We start from the raw sequence: 24,398 nt of genomic DNA, 5'->3' as shown, positions 1-24,398 counted from the left end.
ACTAGAAAGAGAAGATGCAAAAGTTTCACAAATAGTGGTGAGCAAATCGACCAACTGAGTGAGCTGATAAGCTTTCTCAAAATCGCCAGTGTCCCCGCCTCCAGTAAATATGGTGCCGGATGGATGAGAAGGTCCTTCCATTCCCCAAGAACAAAGCTGTTAATAAAAAAAGGGGGGGGGAATTGTACAGTAATAAACCAATAAACCAGCAAGAGAGCATTCAATACAGACCACCAGTCACGAAAATTGAAGGCAGTTTGTCCAAATCCAAACAGTGAACACAATCACAAATAAAATACCATAAACGCATTAACGTCGCACTGCATTTTCATCCTGTTATACTTCCTTAGATGTAAATCAGTAAAATCATTAGTACCTAACTTGTATAAATTTCAAAAACACAAACCACCAGTCAAACCTTACAAGTAATTAAAATAATTAAAACCATATAAAAAATCGGTATTCAACATTTTCACTAAAGGAGGTTCAAAAAATTGTGTTCAACAATGTCAGTACAAAGATATACACTGAAACATTTAAAAACTAAAATAATATAAAAATAGTGTGATATAAAAATCAAACCTAAAACCTGTTCGTATACTGTCCTACCCACTTTATATATACTACTAACACCATCTAGTGGCTATATTTCTACATAACACCTCTCTCCTACAAATTGTAAAAAACAAAGTATAGCTAATTAAAAAATGATGTGGCTAAAAAAATCTATTCCAATTAAAATTAATAGAAGTATTATTTGTAAAATGTATAAAGTGTAAAACAAATTTTGAAATATCACTATCCTAAAATATATGTAACAGAATATATGGGATGTAACATTAAATACTTTTCATAACTTTGCAGCTGTACAGTCTGTCAACTGAAATATATTTCTGGCATTGCTGCTTCTGTAAATTCAGGTTTTACAAATGTAAATGTACTTTTAATCACATATAGTGAAAAATTTAAACGCAAGTGTAATTTACTGGAGCTTTTTTGTTTTTTTCCTCAAAGTTTATCTGTACATTCAGAATTCTGTATGGCCAGGCCAACATGTTAAGTTTCTGATTGCTTCATTTGAGATTGTAAGGAAGTTAACTGCTAATCTTCCTTGTTCTGAAAATAAAATTTCTCCGAATGGTTTAATTGCTTCTTAGCCATTAGTCTGCTAACTAAGATTAGCTGTAGGGACTCTTCCAGGACTTGATGGTAAACTTTCATTGAGCCCGGTTATAAAAATGTGATCAGCTAAATTGTAAGAAATTGATTTTAAATACACATTTGTAAATGTGGACATTGTATAAACTATGAAATTATGTAAAGGAGATGCATTTTTTTTTTTGTATCGTAAGAGAAATTTAAGATGGAATTTGAAACAAATTAATGTATATAGGAAGTGATGTCATCAAACTGATTAATTCACATTTGAGTATATATACATAAAGTACTGTGATGTGATGCTTTTATTACTCTGATGACGTGTTTGTAGAGATGAAAGCGCTCAATAATAAGAGTTTGGCTTATGTTTATTAGGAAAGCTATTGCTGGGGTAGCTTCTTGGTTATTTGTTACTGTTACACTTTGGGCCCTACTACTTGATTTGTTATTCTGGACAGATACTTAATTTGTGTTTCTGGACAGATACCTGCCAAAGAGAGCGTTATAGTCAGTGACTGGCCTAATGAGGGCTGAGCAAAGGGGGGCAATTTCATCCCTAGATCTAGACACAATTATTTTTATTTGTAAGCTGTGCAGTATAGAAAAACCTTCAGCCAACACATGTCTACCATCATAAGAAAGTTAGATCCACATAAGCTCCCAAATCCCAAACAACTGGGTCAGTTCCCAGGGACATATCAGTGTGGTAGTTTCCCAGGGCAGATGACTTCCCAAAGGATACAGTAACTTATTTTTTGGCATTTAGTTTCAGTGCATGATTTTGACACTAGTTATTTATTTGGGACAAATATTCCTGCAGGATGGCAAAGTCATTTGGGATTCAGTGACTTCTACTAGCAGTCATTTGCAAACTTAGTAAGAGCCCTCTGGTGTTGGCTTCTACTACTGAGAAATAGATGCCGAACACGAGAGGTCCCAACATGGAACCTTGGGGGACCCCACTGGTGACTATGGTCACTCACTGCACTTGCTTGTGATCAGGAGCATGAAAATCAGCCGCTGTTATGCTGGCAGTAATTTACAAAACCATTCTTATTTTCCGAATTTTCTCAATAGTGTTTGTCAGCATGCTGTATTTTCAGTGTTCTTTGAATTTACTCTTATATGCTGCTGTGTTTGCAATGTGTATTTGTCATTCTGCTGTAGCTGTATATTACAACATTCACACTGTAATTTTATAGTTTTCAGTAGATTTATTATTAGTGGATTTTGGAGCACAGAAACATAATATTGGGCAAGCAATTACAGGGACCATAAGAGCTCTAGCCATTTTGCCCACTTCCCAAATCAGTTAGGGCCATACATGATAAACCTGCTGAAAATTAGTCTACACATCCAATCATCTAGACTTACAGTAAAGACAGCCAGAATAGTACTGTGCATGACCTTTAGTGGTAACTTATTTCATAGGCTGGGAATATGTTGAGTTAGGAACCTATCCCTCCAACAGGACTTGTTTGTTTGTTTGCTGATGTAAGTTTTAGTCCCTTACTATAGGTGTTTGAAGAGTCACTGGTTTTGAGAAGAAATAGGAAGTCAACTAAGATTGGGTCTTTGGTGGCTTGAAAAGCAAGACACAGGTCATCCCTGATCAGATGGTAGGGTACTGGGTATAAGGAGAGTTGTGCTAATCTGTCAGGATATTTAAGGATTTAATGCCTTTAATTTTTTGGTTAAAAGTCCTTGGAGTCTTTCATTTGAGTGATTATGCTTGGATTTATAGATACCAAAGGGAAATTTGTATTCATTGATAAGTCTGATAAGAATGGGGTACAGTGGTTTTCTTTGGATTTTGAATATATTCCCTTGGAAATGAACTTGGCCAGATAAAAAGATTTCCGGTCTATGGTGACACATGAGCAAATGAGATTGTTGCCCATGTAAGTCTCCAGGTCACTTATGATGAAATTTATTTGAAGATGAATTCCACTTGTAACATATGAGGAGGGAACAGTTTATTTGTTGAATGTCACTATGCTGCAGTTAGCTTGAGACCATTTCAGTTCACCATGTTATGTGCATGTTCCATCCCTTTTTGGAGCAGTTTAGTATCAGTAGAGGAGTGGATAACCGTGCCCAGTTTGCAGTCATCAGCAAGCAACTACATTTCAGGGATATTGGTTTGGATATCTGCAAATTGAAAGCCAAACAGTTGAGGCCCAGCATTGATCCCTGTAGTAACCAGCTAGTAACAGTTTTATGTTCAGAGACGGTACCAGCAGTTTTCACAACTTAGGATATTTTGGACAACCAGTTTGCAATCCAAAGGAGAATGTAGGGGTTTAAATTGTTTGTCGAACTTTGCAATAATACCAACATGGAGGATAGTGTCAAAAGCCGTGGGCAGGTTCTTTGTTTTGTTTTCCTCCTCCTCCTCCTCCTGGGTCCCCTCTGAAAATAAGTATTCTCCAAGAAGGGAATAGTCACTCAGCAAAATGTAAATAAATTAAACCTGTTTTCGTTTATCTTTTAACCAGGTATTTGGACTGCAGGAGTGGCCTTAGGTCAACTGGTGCCCTAGGCAAAAGGGCTCCACGGCACCCCCCACCACACCATCTGGTACCCCCATCCTAGTCTACCTACACCAAATAAATACTGGAAAAGTGCCCCTACTAGAGCATTGGCCTATGCCTAAGGCCGGCCATGTTGGACTGTTCCAGTGATCCTTTTCAGTGACAGCTCAGGTTCAAAGGAAGGATAATACACTGAAAACATTGAAGCAGTATACATTAAACATTTTTCAAGAAAAATCAGTTTGTCACTGAGAGCACATTTGTAGTATTTACAAATGATCTAAACACCAATTACAGTATTTATAAATGAACCTCACAGTCAGTATGATAGACTGTTCAGTTAAAATGTGCCACTTGGGGAAAAAGTTTGTCAGTAAGCACAATAGTGAGCTAAGTAAATCTTGTAGATTGCAGTTCTGATATAGCTTTTTAGGTCTTGGCTATCTCTGGATCTACAGGTTGTTAAATTAAACTCGTTACATAACTCCAAAGGGAGCAGGTTCCAGTTGGCGGGGAAGTTTTGCTGAAACTGCTTTCCCTTTTACTTAGCTCAAAAATTGTGCTTTCCAGATTGAGGGAGCAATGATTTTGAGACTGGAGACAAATACTACAGAATTTAAGTTCTAGATTTTGATTTAAAGGTGTCAATAATAAAGATGTAACCTTTGAAGGTCAGTGAGGTCAACATTAATATAGCACAAGCTGTGTGTGGGACTCCTTTGCCCTTTACGAGTAATTGAGCGAGTGATATTCATGGTGATTTAAATGAGAAATGAACCATCATATTTTGTTTACAGCTACTTGGACATAGTGCTGTTGCAGTTAGAAGTAAGGGTGACAGGTGGTGGAGCATGTTTGAGTTCGGGGAGGACTATCTTGATAGCAGTGGCTCTACAGAGTCCACTGTTAGGTGGTTAGAAACTCAGTGACAGTTGAGCTGGGATGCTACTCCATCTCACAATTCCATGTGATGCTTCAAAGGCAGCATTGTTGAGCCAGAAATATAATTCACCTGGTGGCTTGTGGTGTTTTAGGAGTTATGGAGAGTTAAGGGGCCATATATGTTTTCATGTTGGGTTCAAAAGACTGTGCAAACTATTTTATTAATATTTATTATTGTTATTGCTAATCCAGTCCCAGAATATGTTGAAATCCCCTTGTAAGTCTTGTATGTTACATCTTTTTTCCTGTTTTAAGGAAGTGCAGGTTTTCAATATATGTATTTGTGCAGGGAAGTAAACTTCATAAAAGAAAACAGGACTGGGTCCAGCAAAGAATCCTTTGGGTTGCTGGTTTTGAGGTCCGAGTCTCTCAAAGAGCATTGCTTGCTTTGACTACAAAAGGTCTTTTTGCCAGCTGGCCTTAAACAGCTCACCGGTTCTGTCCCCATATCCCATGGTCTGAAATTGTTTTGATAGCATCCTGTAGCTGGTAAATTCAAATATATTTTCCTATCTGTAAAGGAAGCACCCATGAAGAGCCCTTTTTCCATATTAAAGTTGATCTTGCAGGTGTTGCTTTAGATGATAGATTGGATTGGATATTATACCCATTCCTGCAGCCATGTGTAGCCTTTAAAAAAGTCCTATAATAGTTCCAGGATTGATTGTAAATAATTTGTTGCACTGAGCTAAAGCTGGCAGTCTGGGACTCTGGCACTCCAGAATGAGAAATTACCTTGGGTAAGGGACTCTTCAAGCCTGCTAAAATTGGGATATCAGTGCCAGAGGTGCTGGTTAGTGATTGTGCAGCAATAGGCTCTGCCATTTGAAGAAATGTTAAGTTACAGGCAGGTGTGAGTTCTAAAAACTGTATGTTCTCAATATCATGTAGGGATTTTGTTAGGAAGTAAGCATGATACTTGAGTAGCTGCATATTGACAGAGTGGTATGTATATACAAATGTCATGTGTTGTGTGTGTTAAAGCATTTCATTTTCTTACCGTATAACTCTGTTTTAATGGGTTATATTGGAACTCAGTAGGTATACTCAGATTAATAGAAAAGTTGCAATTATCATGCCAGTACAAATTACAGTGTAGAATTCATAAAGCATTACTCTTTTAATGACTGCAGCTTGTTCCACTTTACCTCAGTGTCAGGCTGCCTTATTAGACTGGCATTCTGGTAGGGTCACTTTGAATTATTTTTTAATAATCCTGGCCCAGGGTTTTACTGGACTCAATATTACTACTCATTTAGTAATAGACATGTTGGAAATTATACAGCAGTCAGTACCATAAAACGCATGACTGACCCAAGAGGTTTATATTGCTTAACTCCCAGATCAGAGGCTTACTCGAATCATAGTATCCTTGCTCACACAGTCACTGACTTCCTACAGATAAAGTACTGCTTCTTTGCACATTCAAAAATTCTTTCATTCATTTTGCAGTTATACACCGATTCCTTTTTTGAGTCATGTGAATACTGAATACCACACATTTATACTACTCAACTCATAGAAACATCAGATTACTTTTATTTTTAACTTAGTATGGTACAAGTGTTATAATTCCTGCCAGTAGATGGAAGTTATGCAGGATTTACTCCATCCTGGCCTGTGATTCCTTCTGGCTTCCAATTTGGGATCAGATTTAAATTGTCAAGGGTAAATCCTTGCATGACAGCCACCTGTGGAAGGTATGACAGCTGTATTATTCTGTAACAGAAACTCTGAGCAAAAGGGCTGATGTTAGGGGCAGAAATAAATTGAATTACATGAGGTGGAATTCTTTTTTTTTTTTTCCAAACATCTTTTTTTTAAATTTACACATCACAAAGGCAATCTTACATTTATATAAATTAAAAACACACAACATTATATCACTTTAGTTGCAAACAGTTTACATCACAGACACCACTGAAACAACTGTAGTTGTAAACATTATACATCACTTATAAACCATCCATTCATCGTCAGAATTCATTTTTGGCAGCCACCATAATTAGACTCTGCAAGACTTTACTATGTCTAGGCAATTCCGATTCTGTAGCATAACTCATTCCCCAGTCAGTCCAGTCTGCTCACCCAGCATCTCTGACTGAGCGGTCTGCAAGGAATCCTGAAAGTCTGCCAACTCATCACATTTCCAATAATATGTTCCCAGCTACATCTTTCTTGCCCGTCACTCCTCCAATATTTCCTATGCGCCTGAGGAAGAATTCTTTGGAGTCTACTTTGGGTATAAAAATACCCATGTAAACACTTCCAAGCAAAGATCCTAAATCTTGTTGACTTTTTTGCATATTTGGGAAATGCACATACATCCCCCATTGTCTTTGTGAATTGCTTATCCAATCTCTCTTCCCAGTCCTTTCTAAGCTCCTCTAATTGATTCTTATAATTATCATGCAATATTCTATATGCTTCACTAATTTTTCCTTTTTTAACTGCAGCTTCTGTTCTAGATTCTATTAAAAACTCTACCAGTGCTGGTCTTTCATTTAGGAGCCCCCTATTTCTTTCCCTTTGCCTATACTCTGATGTCGATCCTTGATAGGGGAGGCAATTTCTAACCTGCAGTCAAAATAAATTCTTGGCCTCTTCCCATTCTATTACCTTTCCCTTTCTAGTTATTTCTTCCCAATACCTTGGTTCCTTTGCCAGTTTTCTCCAATAAATTCCAGCCCCTGTCTTGCCTCTTGTCTGTATCCCTGATCCCAGTCAACCCTAACGGCAAAATCTCTTTTCTCCATTTTCGTGCTGGTCTGGTTCTTAGACCACTCCATCCTATTTTATGAATGTAATACTCTGTATGATTTTGGTTGTTCTCCTTAAGAATCTGCATCCAAAATTCCAATCTCTCCTTATTTCTTGAGCTTCCTCCCTGTGTCAGCATCATTCCTTTCCAGTTTGAATTATAGTTTTCTGCTTGTGCTATGCATAAAAACCTTAACTGTGTTGCTGTAAAATACCACCTCAAATTAGGTAATCCTAATCCACCTTGTTCTATTGGTAGACCCATCTTATCCCACCTGACCCTTGCTGTCTTCCCTTCCCAAATAAAATCCTTCAACTCTTTTTTTAATTGCTATCCACAGCTTCTCCTCTGGTTGATAAAAGTATGTCTGACCTGTGTTATAAGACTATAGGGACTAAAAACATTTTAATGGCTTGTATCTTAGTATCCATACCCATATAACAAAACTTCCAGTTTCTTAATGTTTGTGTTCTCTTCTGTTTAGTTTCTTCCCACCATATCCTTAGCGGCCACCACAGAGTAATTTCTAATCCATATTACTAAATAATTTATCATGTCCCCATAAATATGGATATTGTTGGAGCAATTTGTATGTGGGTACATAATTTCCTGCTGTTTGCCTTTGTTTTAGCTTTGTTAATTTTGTATCCCGAGAAGATTTGAAATTGTCTTAGTGTCCCACAACACTGTAATGTCCCTTTCTGGTTTTGTCATGTATAAAATATCTGTAAATAGAGCCAGCTTTTTCTGGCTACCATACCAATTATATTGTTGAATTTCTGAGTCCTTTATTTTCTTTGCCAGTGGTTGTAAATATAATGCAAACAACAAAGGGGAAGTGGACAACCCTGCCTGGTTCCTCTACTTAAATAGAAATTATTGGAGAGGACCCCACCCACTTTAATTCACTCCTCCGATCCCTCATATATTCTAATCAACCTTGTATCAGGGAAAGCAAATGCTTCCATTGTCCTGCTCCTGATGTCCAAGTCTACTCTGTCAGATGCTTTCTCTGCATCACGACCCTCCAGTAAAAGTGGTATTTTCTTGCATTCTGCTTCCCTCTGGGTCTATATCAATTTTGGTATCACTTTTTCCATTCTTTTAGCCATTATAGACGTAAACCCTTTATAATCATGGTTTAGTATTGAAATGGGCCTGTATGAAGCTGGATCCAATGGATCTTTACCCTCTAGGTATTACCATTACCACCGCTTTCTTCAGGGATGCTGGTGGTTCTTCTCTTAAAATACTGTTAAACAAAACCTTCTAGATCTTTATCAGTTTTTTCCCTCCTAGCTTCCAAACTTCCACAAGAATAACTTCTGTTCCTGGAGACTTTCCTGTAACTTGGTTATACATAGCCATTTTGTTGTCAACCCTTCCTATCCTGTTAATTGAGCCTCATCTACCTCTAACTTTGGCATATTTAATTCTTCCATAAACATTTCCATTTGTACTTTTTCTTAATTTCCATGTTTCTCTGCTTTATACAAATTTTTATAAAATTCCCAAAATATTTCTAATACTTCTACAGGGTCTCTTGTTATCTTCCTAAGCTTGGTAACTACCCCTTCTACTTTTTGTTGCCTGAGATGTTCTTTGTGTTTCACTGTTGCAGTCATTACATTTGGGTAATCTGCTGGCAGGTTGCCCTCAGTCGGCCTGAATAACAAAGTCTTGGGTCCTGCGTTGGTTGCTGTCTCCTCTTCCATGACGTCAGGTTGTCAGGGGTATAAAACATGCAGCCGACACCATTTTAATCAGTCTTTCTTGTCGCGCGGTGCCGGAAGCAGAAGCAGTTGGCAGGTGCCGGTCGGCCGACTCCTGAAATTTTCGTTTTCGAGTTTCAGAACCGAAGTCTTCAAACTAAAGCTTAAATACCCCGTTGGGAAAACTTTTTCTTGCTCCTTACCGATGTCAGTAAAAGTTAATAATTGCATTACTTGTGGGAAGCGAATACCTCATAAGGATTTTCATTTGTACTGTATTCCTTGCCTAGGCCCTGATCACAACGTGCCTTGCTGTCGGTTTTGTGCTAAATTTAACCAACGCACTATTAAGCTTTGGTATATTTTTGCTTCTAAATTTTTTGGTTCAAGATTTAACTACCCTGGAATGTCATTTAGCAATCCGACTACCGGAGTTCACAAAAAACGCAAGGAAAAAGACAGAGACAGCCCATCGAGGTCCAAAACAGACTAAGCTTCTCCAAAGCCAGTCGCCGGTACTCAGTGAGGTGCTTTCGCAGCCCCTGATACCCCGCTACCTTTGAGTCCCAGGCCTCTACCGAGACCCATTCAGAGTCCGGTATGCTGCGAGATTCTGCATGTATTGAACCCGCAGATGTCTCTCCCTTGGATGGGTCTGGAGCCGCTGAGCAGGCACCGGCTTCTGAGGGTGTTTTCAGGCCTCAGCATTTGGATATTAAACCGACTCCATCATCAAAAACAAGGCCAAAACCAACTTCTCTGTCTAAAAAAATGACGCATGAGCATTGTGCTCAGGCCCCTATGCCTAAAAAAAATTATCAAAATGGCTGAGGATTTAATTACCTTAATCATGGGTTCCCAACCCCCCCAACCCCCCCCCCCCCCCTGGCTAAGAGGCCTAGGCAAGGCACTGATTATGAATCTTCAGATCAGGTTTCCATTTCTTCTGATTCCTCTTCTGATCAAGAATTTTCTATTCCACCTTATGAGGACTCTGATGCAGAGGAATCCATCCCTGCTGCTTTTCCTCCTGAGGATTACTCTTTTGGAGAGACTTTGCATACTTTAAGCAAACATTTTCACTGGGAGAGTGAGGACAACTCAGAATCAAAAAAGAGGCTTAGGGATTTTCTTCTTCCCCAGCGTAGGCCTTTGGCAATACCTCCTGTATTAGACATTGTTGATGTGTTCTCGGAATCTAGCATGGCTCCTGATTCCTTGCCTCTGGCTCCTAGTAAGCCAGACAGATATTACAGGGTTCCTGACTCCCACAAATTTCTTTTCAAACATCCTGCTACTGATGCTGCTGACCCTGAGACTATTTCTCAGGGTCCCAACGGTGTTTAGGCTTGTACAGCCAAAAATCCTACCCCTTCTGATAGAGATTCCAGGGTGCTGGATAGATGGGGAAAGAAGGTTTATATGTTTGCAACCTTGGTAATAAGGGCTTTAAACTGCCAGTTTCATATGCTTAAATATCAACAGTATGTTATGGGCAGAAAATTGTGTTGATTTCTGATTGTGTGGAAAATAGAGTTACAGGATTTATTGCATTCAGCAGAACAGGTTGGAAAGCATACTTTGTAATGTGGTTTTGATTCCTTGGAGGCCTCTTGCAGGACCACCGTAACCGGATCTGTGATGAGAAGACATGCTTGGCTCAAGGAGCAAAATCTGCCTGATCATGTTAAAGCTAAATTGTTGGATGCCCCTTTACAGCATAAAATTCTGTTTGGTAATAAGGCAAAAGAGGTTTTAAAGAAAATGGAAGACAAAGCTAAATCTATGCAAACTGTAAAAGATTTCTTGCAAGTGCAGCCACCCAGGTTCAGTAGGCACTGGCCTACTAAGAATTGGTCCTTTCCTGTGTCCAACAGAGCCGCTCATGGCAAACCCAGACACTCCAAAGGCTCCAGATATCAATCACAAGGATCTTACAGGTCAAAGCAGTGGGGTGCCTCCATCTCCAAATCAGGAGGTAATAAAGCACAACACTACAGTAAACAGTCTCAATGGCTTTCCTCCGCCATCTCCAAACACTTATCTTTTGGCAGCCCCATTGGGGGGGAAACTAGCACTTCATGCTCAAAATTGGCATTTAATTACCCAGGACAAGTGGGTATTAAACATAGTATCCCAGAGGTACAGATTTCATTTCCACACGTTGCCAATTCCAAACGGATGGCCAGATCTGCCACCAAACCAGTGGAGAGAGGCCTAGAAGCAAGTCATGTCCCTCATGGATATGGAAAAGGAAAAAGGACAAGGATTTTATTCAAGACTTTTCCTGGTCCCCAGAAGAGACAAATCATGGCATCCAATTCTGGACTTATCAATTCTAAACACGTTCCTGGACATTCCAAAATTCAAAATGCTGACTTTACAACAGCTACTGCCTATGCTGGGCAAGAATGCCTGGTTGGTATCTCTAGAATTAAGAGGCATACCTACATATCTCAGTAAGGGAATCTTGCAGAGGATACCTCCACTTCAAAGCAGGCTTTTTGCATTACCAATTCTCTGCACTGCCCTTTGGCTTATCTACTGCGCCCAGGGTCTTAATAAAGTGCCTGCCACCAGTAATTGCATTTTGCAAACAAAGAAACATTCAAATTTATCCTTATGTGGGCAATTGTCTCATTCAGGCAGAGGACAAGGACACTCTTCTTCAACATCTGGCGTTTGTAAAAAGGCTTCTAGCATGCCTAGGGTACACCATAAATGAAAAGAAATCACAACGGGTACCCTCTCAAATAGTTACATTCCTGTGTGCAAGCTTGAATACAACTGCCCAGATGGCTTATCTCACGCCAGACAAGTTGACAGTATGCTTCAAACAAGTGGCAACAAAAACCCAGCTATCTGCAAGACAAATTCTGCAGGCTTTGGGGTTCATGGCATCCCGCATTCTACTAATTCCATATGCGAGACTGCATATGAGGAAACTTCTATGTTCTCTAAAAAGCTTATGGAGTCAACATTGTTATAGTCTGGAAACAATGATTCCTCTCATTCCCTGCCCGCAACAGGAGTTTCTTTGGTGGGCAGAGACATGTCAACAAAACAAGGGACTGTCATTCATTCTACCCCCTGCCACCCAAACCCTAACTACAGATGCATCAGACTATGCTTGGGGGGCCCACCTGGCAGGGAGATGCATTCAGGGCAAATGGAGCCCAAACCAAATGCATCTACATATCATCCAGAACGAAATGCTAGCTGTTGAGAATGCTCTGACAGCCTTCAAGGACTTTCTTCATCTAGAACAACTACTGATAAAGATGGACAACACCACAGTTATGTGGTACATAAACAAGCAGGGGGGTACCCACTCCTACCCCCTTTGCAGACTAGCCATGGCTTTGTGGAACACAGCCTTTGACTTACCAAATACATCTTCAAGCTCAGTTCCTGCCAGGAAAGCAAAATACTCTGGCAGACTACCTAAGCAGAAATCTTATGGACCCGCACAAATGGAAACTGGATCCACAAATATTCAGCATGTTAACACAAAAATGGGGGAGCCCAGACATAGTTTTGGTAAGAGGCAAATAGATCTATCAGTTGGACAAATTCTGCACAAGAACCCATCACAAAAAAGCATGGAAAGTGTATGCTCTATCCTTCAGCTGGAAAAACCTGTCAGTCTATGCCTTTCCCCCTCTGTCTCTACTTTCCAAGGTCTTACTAAAAGTCAGACAGGAAAAAACAAAAATGATTCTAATTGCTCCGGACTGGCCTCGCCAGCACTGGTACCCACTTCTAAGGAATATGTCACACCTTCCTCCGTGGTACTTGCCTCAAACAGCTCACCTATTGTCTCAGCAGAACTATCAAATTCTGCACACTCTGTTCCAAACTCTGAATCTTGCAGCATGGGTAATCAACTAATTTCACCAACTGCATCTCTCAGTAAACCTGTGATGGATGTCATTTTGGAGGCCAGAAGGCCTAGTACTAGAAAATCTTATGCTGATGAGAAGAGATTCTGTGCTTGGAACCAAGCACATGGAATAGACACAGCAAAGCCCAATATTCCTCGAAGAACATAGTACAGTTGTGTACACTTAACATAAATGTAGATGTTGGAGTGTATTCACTGTTGCAGTCCGGATTACCCACCCACCAGCCCCCTTTCTATACCTTTTCTTTCCTTCACTATATTCAAAAGCCTTTGTGGTGTATTTGCTTTTAGCTGAAGGGTAAATTTTATGTGTTCTAAAGTGCATTTATATATTTGTAGTTTTATATATCTATATCTATGTATCTATCTATATATCTATATCTAAGTGTTAGTGTCATTCAAAGGGGATCCAATGCCTGTCAGCCTGGGATGACATGCTCGACAAGCCACGATGCTTCGCTAGGGACGGCTTGCACCTGTCACCCCTGGGCTTTCGGATATTGGCAAAGGCTCTTGCTACCCCCATAGTGCCTTTTTTAGGCAAGGCTCAAAAGACAAACCCACCTCCATAGGTATCACAAGGGAAAAGAAACTAAGAGTAATGCTACTCAACGCCAGAAGTCTAAACCTCAAGATGCACGCACTCGAAACTCTCCTTAGCATGGAGAACATCGATATCTGTGCAGTAACAGAAACCTGGTTCAAGGCTCGTGGCACCCCAGCACTACCAGGTTATACCTCATACCATGCTTTTCGCCCCAAAACTTGGCCCGAACCACAAAAGGAGGGGAGTATCAATATTCGTCAAAGATACCCACACCTCCAGGTTGGTGGCACAGCACGAAGCATCAGAGACTATCCATGTGCAACTAACTGTGGGTAAAACTGCCTTCCAGTTTATAGCCTGCTACAGACCACCCTCCCAAACACAGGAACCCCACTTGGCCTTCCTGAGAATACTGGAAAATATGAAGGTCTCTCCAAACACCATTATATTGGGTGACTTCAACTACCCAAACATAGACTGGGAGCATTACTCTAGCTCCAACACCCTAGCCCAAAGGTTCCTAGAATTTATAAACTCAAATGCTATGGAACAACTTGTTACCACTCCCACAAGGGGGAAAACATACTGGACCTGATCATCACCAACATGGGGACACTATGCTCCAGACCAGAAGTGTATCCCTCACTGGTAAGATCAGACCATAAACTAATCTCACTGGATATTCACATCCCGACCCCACCCCCTGCCCAGAAAACCACAGTGAAAAACTTCTCTAAAGCAAATTTCACACGCCTCAAAACCGAGGCGAAATCCTTCAAAGCCCCCAGGCCTGTGGAAAATACGGCCCAGACCGCAGAATCCTTTATAAACGCATTCTATGAACACCTTCAGGAATGCATGGATCATGCAATCCCAAATAAAACCAAGACCCAATCCTCCAAAGGCAGATGTCCTGTCTGGTGGACCCCAGCCATAAACAAACTATACAATAGAAGGAGGAAGCTACTACATGATAGAGCAAAATCCCAAAAGGGAAGGCATCTCTGATCAGTATTAGCAAAAACTACGGGCACTCATAAAATCGTCTAAGGCCAGCTTTGAGAGAAAAATTGCACAGGACACTAAGGATAATCACAAGGCTTTCTTTAGTTATGTTAGGAACCTGGGTGGGAATTCCCAGATATGCTCAGAATTAGTCCAAAATGAGAAAAAATACACCGAGCCCACAGACATTGCCAACATCCTAGCTGACAGGTTCAGTGCAAACTTCTCCCCTCTCCCCACCAAAAGGACAAATATCTATCCCAACAGAGTGCTGCCCCCCTGACATCTCAGATGCTCAGGTAAGAGCCGCCCTCTCCAAAGCAAAAAACACAGCATCAGTGGGACCAGATGGTGTCCCGGGCTGCGTCCTACATGAACTCCAAGAAGAGCTAAATCCAAACATAAAACTACTGTTCAATCTTAGCCTTACTACAGGATATGTACCCAAAGAGTGGCGTACAGCAACAGTGGTCCCTCTCCACAAAGGTGGTGCCTCAACGGATCCTGGAAACTATTGCCCCATAAGCCTGACTAGCTTGGTCTGCAAAGCTATGGAAAGGATCATCATGGACCTCATAAATAAAGATATTGGGGACCTACAGACACTGGATCCTTCCCAGTTTGGCTTTAAGGGCAGATCCTGCCTCTTAAACCTGGTCGATTTCTTTGAAACAGTCACCAAGGCCATTGACGAGGGGGAAGGTAGTCCACACAGCCTACCTGGACCTCGCAAAAGCCTTCGATACAATACCCCACTTGGGCATTATAGATAAGCTCACCAGCTTAAATATAAACCCCTATGTCACTAGATGGGTTGCAAACTGGCTCAAGGACAGAACCCACATGGTTAGAATTGCTGGAGCCATGTCAGACTCCAAACCAGTTACAAGTGGCGTCCCACAAGGCTCAGTCCTGGGACCTCTCTTGTTCGGTATATATTTCTTGGCGGTACAGGCCAACACGGAAGGACTGTGGCTGACCAAGTTCGCAGATGACTGCAAACTGGGCCATAATCAACTCTCCAGCCGACACAAGCATCCTCCAAAAGGGCCTCATAGAAACAGACAACTGGTGCCAGAGCCATGGCCTCAAGCTAAACGCCAAAAGTGTATAGTCATCCCCTTTGGCAAAAACAAAGTGCCCACAAATTACCACATAGGTGGTAATCCATTAAGTACAGAAGAAGTCATTAGGGACCTGGGGACCCAAGTTGATAGCAATCTCTCATTTGACAACCACGTGGCCAAAGTGGTTAGAAAAACATTTTATATAGCCCACCTAATCATGAAGGGATTCGCATCTAGATCAGGGGAGGTCATCGTACCTCTTTACTCATCCCTCATCAGGCCCATAATTGAGTACAATGCCCCTTTTGGGATGTACCTTACCAGACACCTGCAGCAACTGGAAAGACCCCAAATGTACCTCACCAAGAGGATCAAAGGGCTCAAACAGATGCCATATGCTGCCCGGTTAAAGAAACTCCAGCTCTACTCAGTGGCATACCGCCTGCTTAGAGGTGATCTGTGCCTGACGTATAAAGCCATGTCCCACCCAGAATTAATGGACATGCTGCACCTCAGAAAATCCAAATCCCATCGAGCTACGCGCTCGAGAGACTTGAACCTCAGCACTGAAATAAATAGGACATGCTGGAGGGACAGATTCATAACCCAGAGGCTCCCTTCACTCTGGAATAAAATCCCAGTCCAGGTTAGGCAGAGTCCCACATTGACTCTCTTCAAGAGGAATCTTGATGAGTGGATGGGAGATCGTAGGTTTACCCCGGCTATCACTTCTGTGTCACTGTTAGACAGAGGCACAGTATACTAACCTCAAAAAAAGGCATAGCAAAATTAATTTAAAATGGGTGGCGAAAGCCAAACACATTCTGGCTAGGCTTATAATGCCCTAGGGCAGATAGCCTAGTATGAACCTATGAACCTATATATATATATATATATATATATATATATATATATATATATATATATATATATTTTGTTTTTTTTTTTGCTCCCCATTTGGGGGCACCTGACATCTGGGGCAAGAAATTCTGATTAAAATGGTGTTGGCTGCATGTTTGATACCCCTGATGACCTGACGTCATGGAAGAGGAGACAGCAACCGACGCAAGACCCAAGACTTTGTTATTCAGGCCGACTGAGAGCAATCTGCCAGCAGATTACCCAAATGTAATGACTGCAACAGTGAATACACTCAAAACAGCTACATTTATGGTAATTGTACACAACTGTACTTTGTTGTGCTAGCAGTTTTTGTGCTCTAGAGTTTTTATCAAAAAACTGTTTCTTAACAGCAATCTTTTTGAACTCATACATGTTGAGGTAATCCCTTATTTTCTGTTTAGCATTATGCAGTTGCTTCTTTTATTCTTCTGAGAGAGTCCCGTATTTTGCAATACTTCAACATGTAGCGGAGCTAGCCTTTCCACTGTGTGATACCTTTAAACTTCTTGAATCAGTGGCAACACGGGATATATGCAAATTACCCTTTAAGGATAACAGGTGATGTTATGTAGTCCAGTCTCGCCTTCATTCTTACCCCTGTGTTCGGAGCCAAACCTCAGCTCCGACTCAGCCATACTCTAGCTCAAAGTCTTTAATTGGCTCGTGGCTAAGAGGTATCCCATCATGCAACAGGCCCATTCCCCAGATCTCGTTTGCCGCTAGTTACGCTCAGACATGGTTCCGCTTTTGGCCGTGGCTAAGTATACTTTTTCCAAAACTTTTTGGATATTGTTGATCTAAAAAGGCTATTTTCATAGCTATTGTCTCTCTCGGCTGGTTGTGTGGCCTTTTTTGTTGGACGTTTTTCTTTTGGTATCCTGTCCACGCCCTTTCTTCCCACTAGCCCGTTTCAGTTAGAGGACCTAGTCGTCCCCATTGTTTTTCGTGTGGTCTCTTTGAGTTGTGCATTTGTTGCTTGTAACTTTTTTGGTCTGATAGTGGTGTTATCCTGCCTTTATTTTCCCCGGGCTAGACCCGTTTAAATTAGAGGACTTAGTCCTCCCTGTAGTTTTTGTTCCCGTCTATTACTAGGCCATTTTAGAGGCTCTAGTTTCCCACGCAGAGTTTAGTTAGGTTTTTTGTGTGTACGTGTGGTTTTGCAGCTTGTCTATGTGTGTGTGTACTCCTTATACAGCATGTCTAAGGATTCTAAGGAACACAGACCTTCGGGCTTTAAGAAGTGTATTGAATGCAACAATAAAATGTGTCTGATTGATGGGCACTCTGTGTGCGTGTAATGCTTGGGGGCTATTCACCTCCAAGAGTCCTGCTTGTTTTGTCATTCCTTCAGTCCCTGCGTGCTACAGGAGAGGAAAAACAAGCTCATCCTGAAAGAACTGCTTAAACACTCCTTTGAGGAAGACTAGGCTAAGTCTTCCAGTACCATATCCTCAACAGCTAAAAAGGACAAAAAGACTGCTAAAAAGCACTCTCCGGTTCAGTCTGTTTCTTCGGAGCCGCCAGAAAAAGTTGTTAGAACAGCTTCTCCTTCTTCGGCTCCATTGGCTTCGGTGCTGACAGAAGGTGGTGTATTGACTAAGTCTGTATCAGCTCCCAGCCTTTCGGAGCCGGTCACGGATATTTTGGTTCGGAGCTGGTCTCCAGTCATTCGACCGGGTTCTCTTTCACGTCAGTCTCCCTCTGTAGAGAGATCCAGATCTCCAACTATATCCTCCAGGTCCTCGAGGTCCCTTTCCGATAAGGACATTGATAGAGTGGTGAAAAAACTGCTTCAGTCACCGGTGCTGGCCAAATTGTTTTCGGCTCCAGAGACAATGGCCCCTTTATTTGTTGTTCCTCCTCCGAGCCTTTCTCTGCCCTCGAAGCCAGAGTTGTCGGTTCCGTTGGGTGCCGTTAGGTCGGTTACAGTAGCGTCGCCTGGCCTCTTGGTTCCGATTTCAGCTCCGACCCCGATGGTTCCATCCATGGGGTCGAGGATCCACAGTTCCTTGGTCGGACCCGAGGGGGAGGGCTCGGATCGATCATCTATTCCGAGCCAGCCTCTTGGTGCTTCGGCTCGGGTGAGCTTGGACCCGACATCTGCTTTGGACTGCATCTCCTCGGCGCCAAGGGCTACTACCGTATCCTCTATGGTTAGTCTACCTTCGGAGCCGGGGGGGATCAGCCTTTGAGGTTATGAGGAGCGTGCTGACCAGATTGTTAGCTGCATCCTACGGCACCGACACTCTGCCCCCTCTGGCACAGATCACCCTCTATCCATGGACAGCAGAGACCCAAGGTCTCAGGGATACATCCATGAGTGGTCCACAACTTTCTGATGTCTCCCCAGAGTTTTTGCCTGAGGAGCCCGCCAGAAAGAGATTGTGTAAGAGGAAACACGTTGACTCCCCGGATGAGTCTCTCACGCCGGACACAGACCTCGAGGAGTCTCCCAAGTCATCTTCTGAAGAGATGTCTTTTTCAAATATCCTGGAGATCTTGAAGCAGAGAGGCAGCTGACCCTTCAAATCCCCTTCTCATTAGGAGTCTGGGTTCCTGAAGACTTTCGGGTCTCAACCTTCCGACTCTTGGGTGTCTCCCCCTTTCGATGAGCTGCTAGATCTTGTCTGTCGAAAGGTGTTGGAAACTCCTGACACTGTGGAACCGGTCCCTAGGAGACCCAATAAGTTTTTGTTCGCTCCCACAGACCAGGAATATCTGATGAAAGGCATTCCAGCAGATGCCATGGTGGTGGCAGCAGCCACCAAGAAGGAACTTGCCAAAACTTTGTCTACCGTCGATCTGCCTAACAAGGAGTCCCGAGCCATGGACAGGTATGGGAAGTGTGTGTTAACCTCAGCGGTCTGTGGTCGCTGAACTACTTGACGCATTTTACAAGGCTCCAGAGAGATCTCCTAAAAGAGCTAGGAGATTCTCTACAGGGTAACGTTTGTGATGCCGTGGCACAGAAGGTCAATGCACAGATGTCTACCATAAATTCCCTTACCAACTCCTCCATGAGGCTGATCTCATACGCAGCCGATGGAGTGAGCAGGGCAGCAGGTTCTGGAGTCGCTCTTACGAGACACTCCTGGATGCGTCTGTGTAACTTCGCGGAGGCCTTCAAGTCTATGTTCACCAACGCCCCATTTGACGGTTCATCGTTATTCTGAACCAAGGTGAAGGACACCATCACTAGGTGCGAGCAGGAAGGAAAAACCCTGTCTGCCGTGGGAGGCCATTTTTCCATGCCTTCTAGACCTTACCCCAAGGGCCAGAAGGGTGGGAAAATGTGGTTTAGGAAGTCGCAGAGGTTTTCTTCAGGATGCACAAAGTGATTCCCCCTCCAGAGGCAGGGAGGGGGTGGAAATTCAGGTAGACGCAGCCCTAGAGGCAGAGGAGGCCAGTGTAACCAGGGGGACCATGATTCCTTTCGCTGTTCTCCCTGACAGTGCTCCTGAAAGGAGGCCCGACTGTGCGTTTCTGGACCCGGTCGAGGGTCGCATTTCTTTATTCCCAGAAGCCTGGCAAAATGTCACCCAAGACGAGTGGGTTTTAAAGATAATTTCCAGAGGTTATCATATTCCCTTCTCTTCTCCTCCCCCGCCAACTAAGAGAATTTCAGACATTCCACCCAGTCAAAGGGATTCTGCAACTTTAGAAATAAAAAAGTTGCTTTCAAAGAGAGCCATCCAGCCTGTCCCCACAGACCAAGTAGGATTAGGGACTTGCTCCAGATTCTTTTTAGTGCCGAAAAGAACAGGGGACCTGAGACCCCATATTGGATCTCAGCTGATTGAACCTACATGTACAGAAGTCCAAGTTCCGCATGGTCACTTTACACTCTATACTCCCTCGGTTAGGGAAAGATGTGTGGATGTGCTCCATCGACCTCAAAGATGCTTACTACCATATCAAGATGGACAGGGCATCAAAAATCATCTACGCTTCCTGCTGGGACCTTGTCATTTTCAGTTTTGCGCCCTGCCCTTTGGTCTCACCACAGTCCCCAGGGTGTTCACCAAATGCATGGCAGTGGTAACGGCTCACTTGAGACATCAGTGATTTCAAGTGTTTCCCTACCTTGATGACTGGCTCCTTTCTGCCACCACCAGGCATCTACTGTTACAGACCAGGGACGCCACCATTACACTGTGCCAAAGGTTAGGAATTGCTCTAAATTGGGAAAAATTTGCCTTGTTTCCCTCGCAGTGTGTCACTTTTATCGGCGCCGAACTAGATACATTGCTCATGAGGGCTTTCTTACCAGAAGAGAGAATTCAGGCTCTACAACAACAGGTTTGCGCCTTGCTACCATTGAGGAAGGTCAAGGCAAAAGTGGTCCTCCAAGTTATTGGGGACCATGGCTGCCACGATCATGCTAGTTCCCCTTGCCAGTCTACACATGAGGGTTCTTCAGTGGCTGCTTTTCACCCAATGGTAACTACAGTATCTTCCACTCTCCCATTCTATTCTGATTATGGACACGTGCAAGCAGGATCTACGCTGGTGGCTTCAGGCCAGCAATCTTAACGTGGGCAAGCCTTCTGTACCATCTTCTCCAGTTGCCACGGTGACCACGGATGCCTCTCAGATCGGGTGGGGGGGGCATTATCTCAGCAGGACAGTCCAAGGCACATGGCAGGATCACAGGACCCATTTGCATATCTATGTCTTAGAGATGAGAACAGTGGTATTAGCGTTGCAAGCACTTCAGAGCTTTCTCCCTCTAGGGACAATTGCAATCCACTCGGACAACATGTCAGTGGTATGGTATCTGAACAAGCAGGGAGGAACCAAATCATTACCCCCTTTGCAGAGAGGCACTTAGAGCTTGGCAGTGGGTGGTGTCTTCCCAACGCTTTCTAGTTGCAACGCATATACCGGGGAAGTCCGACGTGATTGCTGGAAGGCTGAGCAGAGCTATCTTAATGCCTCACGAGTGGTCCATGAACAAATATGTTGCGGAGAAGATATTCTGCAGATGGGGTCGGCCTTGCTGCGATCTGTTTGCCAGCCTCCTCAATGCCAAATGCAGCAGCTACTTCACCCTTATCCACCCAGAGGGGGAGACACCCAGGGACGCTGTGGTTCATGATTGGCCCTCTGGTCTTCTCTATGCCTTTCCACCATTTCCTCTGATATCAAAGGTCATTCAGAAAGCACAGTCTTTGGGAAGCAAAATTATCCTGATTGCCCCACACTGGCCTCGTCAGATTTGGTTTCCCTTCCTTCAACCCTATCTAATGGCCAATCCCTGGATTCTTGATCCGCTGACCCATGTGTCAGGACAGTTCCATCCCTCCATCCAGACCCTCAAGTTGACAGCTTGGTTGCTCCAGTTCCATCCCTAGTCAGGCTTCATAATTGTTCCCCGGGAAGTGGTCCACGTTCTGTCTTCTTCCCACAAGCCTTCTGCCAGGAAGATTTATTCCAGTAAGTGGAAGAGATTCTCCATTTGGGCCTGTGAAAGACGTATTGATCCTTGTACAGCTCCTATTTCGTCAATATTAGAATTTCTTTCTTAACTGTTCAGTCAGGGATCAGCTGCAGCAACCATTAAAGTGCAATTGGCAACAATTTCTACCTTTCACTTTGCTAATGAGCCCAACCTTATGTCTCATAGGCTTTGTAGGGCCTTTCTGAATGGGACAATGTTACTCAGACCTCCAGTCTTTGAGCCAGTAATGCCATGGGACCTCAAATTTGTTTTACAGAAGCTCACCTCTTGTCATGGAAGACAGTATTTTTGGTAGCCATAACTTCAGCTAGGCGGGTCTCTGAGCTCCACCCTTTATTGATTAAGCCACCTTATTTGGTGTTTCACAATGGCAGGGTCTTAAGCACCAGTCCTTTTATTCCAAAGGTCGCTTCTGTTGTCAATATCAACCAATCCATTGAGTTGCCTGTGTTTTTTCCTGAATTTTCTAACAAGGCAGAATTTAAGTTTCATCAACTAGACGTTCATAGACAATTGCGTTTCTATTTACATAGATCAAAAGATTTCAGGAAATCAGATCAACTCTGTCTCATTTTCAGACATTAGACTTGGGGTTCTCGTCTCTAAAGTAACCTTGTCTCGCTGGATCTCCAGTTGCATCTCATTTATTTATGGTTCCAATGGCAAAGAATTACTCTTTAAAGTGAAGGCTCATTCTTCGTGATCTGTGGCTACTTCTACTACATTTCAGGCTAGGATGTCTATGGGTGATATTTATACTGCAGCAACATGGGCTTTGCCTCATACTTTTATTAGTCACTACAAATGAGATCTGGTCTCTAGAGGCAGATCTTCCTTTGGTTCCCCAGTGCTCAAGTATTTTTCACTGAGCCACCCAAGGTCAAGGTGCTAGGGACGCTGTCCCAGGGGTAAGAATGAAGGCGAGATTGTTCTACATAACATCAAGAAGTTATGTACTCACCACAATGTTTAATGTATGTAGTCCATCTCGCCTTGCATTCTTAATAACCCTCCCCTCCTACCCCCTACTTGAGGACCTGGAGGTATAGTCTCTAGGTGTCAGTGGTCCTTTCGGTTGGAGTTGTTCTTTTCAGTATGTGTGTGCGCGCTTGCAGCAAACAAGATCTGGGGAATGGGCATGTTGCATGGTGGGATACCTCTTAGCCATGAGCCAATTGAAGACTTCGAGCTAGAGTATGGCTGAGTCTGAGCAAAGGTTTGGCTCTGAACCCAGGGGTAAGAATGTAAGGCGAGATGGACTACATACATAGAACGTTATGGTGAGTACATAACTTCTTGTTTCAGCTAAATGACAATTCTGAATGTCCATGACTTTTTCTTTTATTTTTATGTCTAGACAATTTCAGGCCAGTAAAGCCAAACCCCTCTAGCTGTGGACATGCATGTTTCTGCCTTCTTTTGGCATCATCAGCACAGCACAAGTGGAATGCTTGACTTTTGGAAACACAGGGATGTCCTCCATGGATGCATCTGCAGTCATAACAAATGGGTTGTCCTGTCGTCAGGCAGCCCTTCGGTCGGCCGGATTCCAAAGTCTGGGTCCGGCTTCGGCTGATGTCGCACTTCACCCGACGTCATCTCTGCTGGTCTTCGGGTATAAAGGCATCAGCCGACGCCATTTTCCTCAGTCTTTCTTGCCGTGTGGCGCCCGAAGCAGAAGCTGTTCGCAAGTGCCGGTCGGTCAGATCCAGAGATTACTACTACCGAATACTACTAAGACTTCTAAAAGCTAAGTACCCGTTGGGGACTCTTTCTTGCCTCAGCCGATGTCAGAAAAAGTCAATAACTGTTTAACTTGTGGGAAACAAATACCTCATAAAGATTTCCACTCTTACTGTTTGCCTTGTTTAGGCCCAGACCACGGCGTAGCAGCCTGTTCGCCTGTGCTTCCTTCAACCGAACGCTAGGCGTCGGTCGGAGTTTGCTGAACAGTTTTTCGCTCAGATTTTGCGTACATTATGCCGTCGGATCCTCCGACTACCCAAATTGTTAAAAAGCAAAGAAAAGACCGACACTTTCGCGGTCCGTGGTTTCGGCTGAAACCACGGTTAAGCAAACCCGAGTGTCTCTGTTTCGGCGAAACCGAAAACTGATCAAACTACAGCCGAATCCATGACTACTACTGAGGTTCCTGCTACTTTACTTGAATCCGCCTCAGAAATTTTACCTACAACTGTGGTTACTAGTGACTCATCAGACACCATCCCTTTGGATGTCTCTACCCCAGCACATGGTGCTGCTAGGCCTCCTGCAGCCATGTCTATTAAGGCCTTTGCCAGGGCTAAAGCAGCCAAATCTACTAAATCAGTGCCTGTTAAACCCCCCTCAACCAGGCCCACTTCTAGTTCACAAATGCTTACTCTGGCAGAAGATTTAATATCCT

The 24,398-nt window shown here is 43.0% G+C and overlaps 1 protein-coding gene across 1 annotated transcript in view; it reads left to right on the top strand.

The window, feature by feature from the left end:
- LOC122801280 (arf-GAP with coiled-coil, ANK repeat and PH domain-containing protein 2-like) overlaps positions 1–24,398 on the top strand; it is a 2,104,317-nt gene that overhangs the window by 1,512,673 nt on the left and 567,246 nt on the right. The gene's annotated exons all lie outside the window — the stretch shown is intronic.

The sequence above is a fragment of the Protopterus annectens genome, chromosome 4.part1 (genome assembly GCF_019279795.1).
Source record: "Protopterus annectens isolate FY-2018-M chromosome 4.part1, PAN1.0, whole genome shotgun sequence".
In the NCBI taxonomy this organism is placed as follows: Eukaryota; Metazoa; Chordata; order Ceratodontiformes; family Protopteridae; genus Protopterus; species Protopterus annectens.
The sequence above is the reverse complement of the archived record's forward strand: the minus strand, read 5'-3'. Positions and strand labels throughout refer to the sequence as shown.